This window comes from Schistocerca gregaria, unplaced genomic scaffold, assembly GCF_023897955.1.
Source record: "Schistocerca gregaria isolate iqSchGreg1 unplaced genomic scaffold, iqSchGreg1.2 ptg000846l, whole genome shotgun sequence".
Classification (NCBI taxonomy): Eukaryota; Metazoa; Arthropoda; class Insecta; order Orthoptera; family Acrididae; genus Schistocerca; species Schistocerca gregaria.
This window is the reverse complement of record NW_026062210.1, coordinates 72,501-80,000: the sequence shown is the minus strand read 5'-3', so window position 1 is coordinate 80,000 and position 7,500 is coordinate 72,501. Positions and strand designations below refer to the sequence as shown.

At 55.1% G+C, this 7,500-nt stretch overlaps 3 non-coding genes across 3 annotated transcripts in view; all 3 read left to right on the top strand.

Annotated features, from left to right (window-relative positions):
* The first annotated feature begins 3,652 nt into the window (after positions 1–3,652).
* Positions 3,653–5,545, top strand: LOC126322941 (small subunit ribosomal RNA). Its single transcript, XR_007559337.1, has one exon. It is a non-coding gene; the product is annotated as a small subunit ribosomal RNA (ribosomal RNA).
* Positions 5,546–5,919: 374 nt separating this feature from the next.
* LOC126322879 (5.8S ribosomal RNA) lies at positions 5,920–6,074 on the top strand. The gene has a single exon (XR_007559285.1). It is a non-coding gene; the product is annotated as a 5.8S ribosomal RNA (ribosomal RNA).
* A 188-nt stretch (positions 6,075–6,262) lies between these two features.
* Positions 6,263–7,500, top strand: part of LOC126322876 (large subunit ribosomal RNA) — a 4,222-nt gene continuing 2,984 nt past the window's right edge. Inside the window, exon 1 of the ribosomal RNA XR_007559282.1 lies at positions 6,263–7,500. This exon is cut by the window's right edge and continues 2,984 nt beyond it. This is a non-coding gene — a ribosomal RNA (large subunit ribosomal RNA).

Sequence of the window (7,500 nt, the reverse complement as noted above, 5' to 3'; positions counted from 1 at the left end):
ATGCAGTAAGTTCGTCATGGGCGCTGGCCGGCAGGCCGCGAGACCTGACGCCCGGCGGCAAAGAGTGCTCCTCTGAGGATATAGATGTTCCGTTCCGCCGCACAATGGTGACGGTGACCGCTGCCTGCGGTGGCAACGCTGGGCACAGTCGATACTCGCCGTGTGGTGGAAGGTAAACATTATGCGGTACATCAGTACTTTCCTAATAGTTCGGTCGTCTCACGGCACTGCTTAGTAAATGATGCAAGGCCACATATAGATGATTTATGCGAATGTCCCTATACGTGCTGTAAGACTGGGCACACAACGTGAATCGCACGTCAGCCAGACACTCGAACATGCACTACTCTCGGCCTGCAACGGAGACACACAATACGTAAACATCTGGAATGCGACAATGTCGAGTGCACCCTCTCTGCCACATTGCACCGTCGACACTATGATAACCAGACCAGTAGGTCCACCTATAAAAGCACAATACCACACTCCTCCGACAACTACCATTGCTCAGATAAACCAACACCACCAACACACATCCTACACAGAGGGGCACCAAATATCACCACCCGCCCTCGTGTTATACCACATGAAAAATTGCAGAAGTGAGAGACACAGACCCGCCAGCCTCTTGCTACAAGCATCGAACCGACGTGACGTATCTGACGGTGACTCAGGCATCCGCGTACTGCCACCACTATCCACCCCCCCCCCTCTCTGCCCCCTTCCCACACAATACCAAATTTAACCAACTTTATCGCTTAACCTAACTGTGGTTTTACCAGATTATCGCTTAACCTAACTGTGGCTGTACCAGATTATCGCTTAACCTAACTGTGGCTGTACCAGATTATCGCTTAACCTAACTGTGGCTGTACCAGATTATCGCTTAACCTAACTGTGGCTGTACCAGATTATCGCTTAACCTAACTGTGGCTGTACCAGATTATCGCTTAACCTAACTGTGGCTGTACCAGATTATCGCTTAACCTAACTGTGGCTGTACCAGATTATCGCTTAACCTAACTGTGGCTGTACCAGATTATCGCTTAACCTAACTGTGGCTGTACCAGATTATCGCTTAACCTAACTGTGGCTGTACCAGATTATCGCTTAACCTAACTGTGGTTGTACCAGATTATCCCTTAACCTAACTCAATTTGTCCCTTAACCTAACTCAATTTGTCCCTTAACCTAACTCAATTTGTCCCTTAACCTAACTCAATTTGTCCCTTAACCTAACTCAATTTGTCCCTTAACCTAACTCAATTTGTCCCTTAACCTAACCCACGTTGTCCCTTAACCTAACTCAATTTGTCCCTTAACCTAACTCAATTTGTCCCTTAACCTAACTCAATTTGTCCCTTAACCTAACTCAATTTGTCCCTTAACCTAACTCAATTTGTCCCTTAACCTAACTCAATTTGTCCCTTAACCTAACTCAATTTGTCCCTTAACCTAACTCAATTTGTCCCTTAACCTAACCCACGTTGTCCCTTAACCTAACCCACGTTGTCCCTTAACCTAACCCACGTTGTCCCTTAACCTAACCCACGTTGTCCCTTAACCTAACCCACGTTGTCCCTTAACCTAACCCACGTTGTCCCTTAACCTAACCCACGTTGTCCCTTAACCTAACCCACGTTGTCCCTTAACCTAACCCACGTTGTCCCTTAACCTAACCCACGTTGTCCCTTAACCTAACCCACGTTGTCCCTTAACCTAACCCACGTTGTCCCTTAACCTAACCCACGTTGTCCCTTAACCTAACCCACGTTGTCCCTTAACCTAACCCACGTTGTCCCTTAACCTAACCCACGTTGTCCCTTAACCTAACCCACGTTGTCCCTTTGCCTAACATAGTTCACTGCTCGGAATCTCTGGTGTCGTTGTTATCCTCATGTAGATGTCTTGCGAGTGTTGCTTACTTTCCACATATTCCCGCTATCCACTGTCAATTGTACTGCAATAGGACTATATCGCCCCCCCCCCCCCCCTCTGCCCCTCTCTTTGTGTCTCCGTCCTCTCAAGCTGGTCGGTCTGGCGTTTGAGTGTTAAATGAGCCTCGCAGCTGTTCAGTTGCGTTCAGATGTCGACGCCCTCAGTGTACGTCGTGGTATGGTCTGTGTCCATTGTCCGCTGATGTCGTACGCGTAACCCACACGCTGTACCGATCATCGGTAGTTACGTACAGAGTGAAGTAGTGTGATACGTGTGACCGTACGCTGGCTGTGCCCAACGGTGTCGAATCTCAATTTCCATATGTTGTGCTCGATGCTACTTGTCTCGTCTCCCAATAACAGCTAGGTTGCACTGTGGTACGCCGTAGAGGCGTGTGGGAGGAACGTACGAACGCATTGTATGTCACCCTGGGTCGCTGGGGGTGGTGGTGCGGTGAGTCAGGTCAGGTCAGCGTGAGCCGTGTGATGTAGTGACGCGTGTATTCCGACTTTGTCGTATTGCCTCACACAAAGTGCTACCCTGGTGGACCGCGTTCCATATCTGGGACATGCCGCAGATGCCGGTTGACAGTGGATCGCGGAAGGGACATCGCATACGTGCGCGGGCCACCTTCCACGTGTTCTCTTCTGCACATGTCGCAGTGTGTATGTGGTCTGATGTAGCGTGTCGTGACACATGACATCCTGGCATGCAAGAATTGTTGAATTCGCAAATGTAGGTGGACATCTACGTTTACTGCCCAAGATACGCAAATGAACTGGAAATCCGTTGTTGAGCGGTTGTTCACGCTGGAGGTGAATCTGTGATGGCGACGATCGGTACAGCTATTAACCGGTTGTTTCAGCGGTACCCGCCACATCCACACACGTGACTAGGCCCATGTGGGTATGAAGCGATACGCGGCGGTGGCTTGGTGGGACTGTTCCCGGCCGGTGAAGGGGGGCCGCCCGGCGTGTTGGCCGCGCGCTGCGTGGGCGCACGCGCAACAGGCGGCTGGTGGGGGGCGCCGAGTGGCAGGAGCGCCAGCCGACGGGCTCGGCAGGCGGCGCAGCTACGCTGCGGCGCACCCTGCACGCGGCGCCTGGCGGCCAAAGTTGGTTCAGCCGAGCCCGGTGCGAAGCGCGGTGGACATCTGCAGTGTGCTGGTCTGATTGAGGACTGTGTGCGTTGAGGATGCGCCGCCGCCTGGCACTCGGCGCCGCGACGCCGTCTGCTGCTCGGTCGCCCCAGCGGTTCTCGCAGGTGGTTTGTATCGCAGTTGTGCGGACGTGTTGGCGCGTGCGCTGTGCTGGGAGAGTTCGCTTCTGCACCCAAGTGGGGCTTTGCCCTTGTGTGGCGCTGGCGTTGGAGCTGCCGGTCACCATAGGTGGCGCGTGTTGTCTCCCGCCGGCAATGCCACGACAGCACGCTCCCGGGCCTCTGTCGGCAGCGGCAAGCTCAGTTGGGAGCAAGGGTGTTCGCACTAAAACCGTCTACTCGCCTAACTCCGGGCGATTGCGCCTCTCTCGAAACCGACCAAGTACCTAGGACGGCGCTGCGCGCCGCCGGGACCTGAGAGGGTTTCGAGGTGTATCGTGCAGGGGAGCTCGGCCTCCTCCTGTTTGCAGAATAATTGAGCGGACGCTTGCGTGTTCGCGCGGGCCCCCGGGACACACTCCCGGGCGGCCGGCTGCTCAGCTCTAGTTGACGCAGCTCCCTGGTTGATCCTGCCAGTAGTCATATGCTTGTCTCAAAGATTAAGCCATGCATGTCTCAGTACAAGCCGCATTAAGGTGAAACCGCGAATGGCTCATTAAATCAGTTATGGTTCCTTAGATCGTACCCACGTTACTTGGATAACTGTGGTAATTCTAGAGCTAATACATGCAAACAGAGTCCCGACCAGAGATGGAAGGGACGCTTTTATTAGATCAAAACCAATCGGATTGGCTTGTCTGGTCCGTTTGCCTTGGTGACTCTGAATAACTTTGGGCTGATCGCACGGTCCTCGTACCGGCGACGCATCTTTCAAATGTCTGCCTTATCAACTGTCGATGGTAGGTTCTGCGCCTACCATGGTTGTAACGGGTAACGGGGAATCAGGGTTCGATTCCGGAGAGGGAGCCTGAGAAACGGCTACCACATCCAAGGAAGGCAGCAGGCGCGCAAATTACCCACTCCCGGCACGGGGAGGTAGTGACGAAAAATAACGATACGGGACTCATCCGAGGCCCCGTAATCGGAACGAGTACACTTTAAATCCTTTAACGAGTATCTATTGGAGGGCAAGTCTGGTGCCAGCAGCCGCGGTAATTCCAGCTCCAATAGCGTATATTAAAGTTGTTGCGGTTAAAAAGCTCGTAGTTGGATTTGTGTCCCACGCTGTTGGTTCACCGCCCGTCGGTGTTTAACTGGCATGTATCGTGGGACGTCCTGCCGGTGGGGCGAGCCGAAGGGGTGCTTTCGCGTCCCGAGGCGGACCCCGTTTAAATCCTACCAGGGTGCTCTTTGTTGAGTGTCTCGGTGGGCCGGCACGTTTACTTTGAACAAATTAGAGTGCTTAAAGCAGGCAAGCCCGCCTGAATACTGTGTGCATGGAATAATGGAATAGGACCTCGGTTCTATTTTGTTGGTTTTCGGAACCCGAGGTAATGATTAATAGGGACAGGCGGGGGCATTCGTATTGCGACGTTAGAGGTGAAATTCTTGGATCGTCGCAAGACGAACAGAAGCGAAAGCATTTGCCAAGTATGTTTTCATTAATCAAGAACGAAAGTTAGAGGTTCGAAGGCGATCAGATACCGCCCTAGTTCTAACCATAAACGATGCCAGCCAGCGATCCGCCGCAGTTCCTCCGATGACTCGGCGGGCAGCCTCCGGGAAACCAAAGCTTTTGGGTTCCGGGGGAAGTATGGTTGCAAAGCTGAAACTTAAAGGAATTGACGGAAGGGCACCACCAGGAGTGGAGCCTGCAGCTTAATTTGACTCAACACGGGAAACCTCACCAGGCCCGGACACCGGAAGGATTGACAGATTGATAGCTCTTTCTTGATTCGGTGGGTGGTGGTGCATGGCCGTTCTTAGTTGGTGGAGCGATTTGTCTGGTTAATTCCGATAACGAACGAGACTCTAGCCTGCTAACTAGTCGCGTGACATCCTTCGTGCTGTCAGCGATTACTTTTCTTCTTAGAGGGACAGGCGGCTTCTAGCCGCACGAGATTGAGCAATAACAGGTCTGTGATGCCCTTAGATGTTCTGGGCCGCACGCGCGCTACACTGAAGGAATCAGCGTGTCTTCCTAGGCCGAAAGGTCGGGGTAACCCGCTGAACCTCCTTCGTGCTAGGGATTGGGGCTTGCAATTGTTCCCCATGAACGAGGAATTCCCAGTAAGCGCGAGTCATAAGCTCGCGTTGATTACGTCCCTGCCCTTTGTACACACCGCCCGTCGCTACTACCGATTGAATGATTTAGTGAGGTCTTCGGACTGGTACGCGGCATCGACTCTGTCGTTGCCGATGCTACCGGAAAGATGACCAAACTTGATCATTTAGAGGAAGTAAAAGTCGTAACAAGGTTTCCGTAGGTGAACCTGCGGAAGGATCATTACCGACTAGACTGCATGTCTTTCGATGTGCGTGTCGTGTCGTGTCGCGCAACACGCTACCTGTACGGCAGTGGCCGTGCGCCGCGTGCGGAACCACGCGTGCCTCTCAAAACTAGCGGAAGTGTTGTTGTTGTTGTTGTGTGGTACGAGCGCTGAAGCTCTGGAGCGGCTGGCCTGCGGTACCTGGCGCCTGGCGCCGGTTTTGAATGACGTTCGCCCGAGTGCCTGTCCGCTCCGGTGTGGAGCCGTACGACGCCCATCGGCTGTGAGGCCGTTGGACACAAAAAAAAATAGTGGAACAGGGGCCGTCAGACGCCTCAGTCCCGCAAATGCTACTGTCTTGAAAGAGACAGTGGGAGACTGAAAAGGAAAAGATCACCCAGGACGGTGGATCACTCGGCTCGTGGGTCGATGAAGAACGCAGCAAATTGCGCGTCGACATGTGAACTGCAGGACACATGAACATCGACGTTTCGAACGCACATTGCGGTCCATGGATTCCGTTCCCGGGCCACGTCTGGCTGAGGGTCGGCTACGTATACTGAAGCGCGCGGCGTTTGTCCCGCTTCGGAGACGTGGGAGTGTCGTGGTCGCCTGTGTGGCCGGCCGCGTCTCCTTAAACGTGCGATGCGCGCCCGTCGCCTGGCGGTTCGCATACCGGTACTTTCTCGGTAGCGTGCACAGCCGGCTGGCGGTGTGGCGTGCGACACCTCGTACAACGACCTCAGAGCAGGCGAGACTACCCGCTGAATTTAAGCATATTACTAAGCGGAGGAAAAGAAACTAACAAGGATTCCCCCAGTAGCGGCGAGCGAACAGGGAAGAGTCCAGCACCGAACCCCGCAGGCTGCCGCCTGTCGTGGCATGTGGTGTTTGGGAGGGTCCACTACCCCGACGCCTCGCGCCGAGCCCAAGTCCAACTTGAATGAGGCCACGGCCCGTAGAGGGTGCCAGGCCCGTAGCGGCCGGTGCGAGCGTCGGCGGGACCTCTCCTTCGAGTCGGGTTGCTTGAGAGTGCAGCTCCAAGTGGGTGGTAAACTCCATCTGAGACTAAATATGACCACGAGACCGATAGCGAACAAGTACCGTGAGGGAAAGTTGAAAAGAACTTTGAAGAGAGAGTTCAAAAGTACGTGAAACCGTTCTGGGGTAAACGTGAGAAGTCCGAAAGGTCGAACGGGTGAGATTCACGCCCATCCGGCCACTGGCCCCCGCCCTCGGCAGATGGGGCCGGCCGCCCGCGCGGAGCAATCCGCGGCGGGGTCGTGTCCGGTTGCCTTTCCACTCGCCGCGGGGTGGGGCCGTTCCGGTGTGCGGTGGGCCGCACTTCTCCCCTAGTAGGACGTCGCGACCCGCTGGGTGCCGGCCTACGGCCCGGGTGCGCAGCCTGTCCTTCCGCGGGCCTCGGTTCGCGTCTGTTGGGCAGAGCCCCGGTGTCCTGGCTGGCTGCTCGGCGGTATATCTGGAGGAGTCGATTCGCCCCTTTGGGCGCTCGGGCTCCCGGCAAGCGCGCGCGGTTCTTCCCGGATGACGGACCTACCTGGCCCGGCCCCGGACCCGCGCCGCTGTTGGCTCGGGATGCTCTCGGGCGGAATAATCGCTCCCGTCAGCGGCGCTTCAGCTTTGGACAATTTCACGACCCGTCTTGAAACACGGACCAAGGAGTCTAACATGTGCGCGAGTCATTGGGCTGTACGAAACCTAAAGGCGTAATGAAAGTGAAGGTCTCGCCTTGCGCGGGCCGAGGGAGGATGGGGCTTCCCCGCCCTTCACGGGGCGGCGGCCTCCGCACTCCCGGGGCGTCTCGTCCTCATTGCGAGGTGAGGCGCACCTAGAGCGTACACGTTGGGACCCGAAAGATGGTGAACTATGCCTGGCCAGGACGAAGTCAGGGGAAACCCTGATGGAGGTCCGTAGCGATTCTGACGTGCAAATCGATCGTCGGAGCTGGGTATAG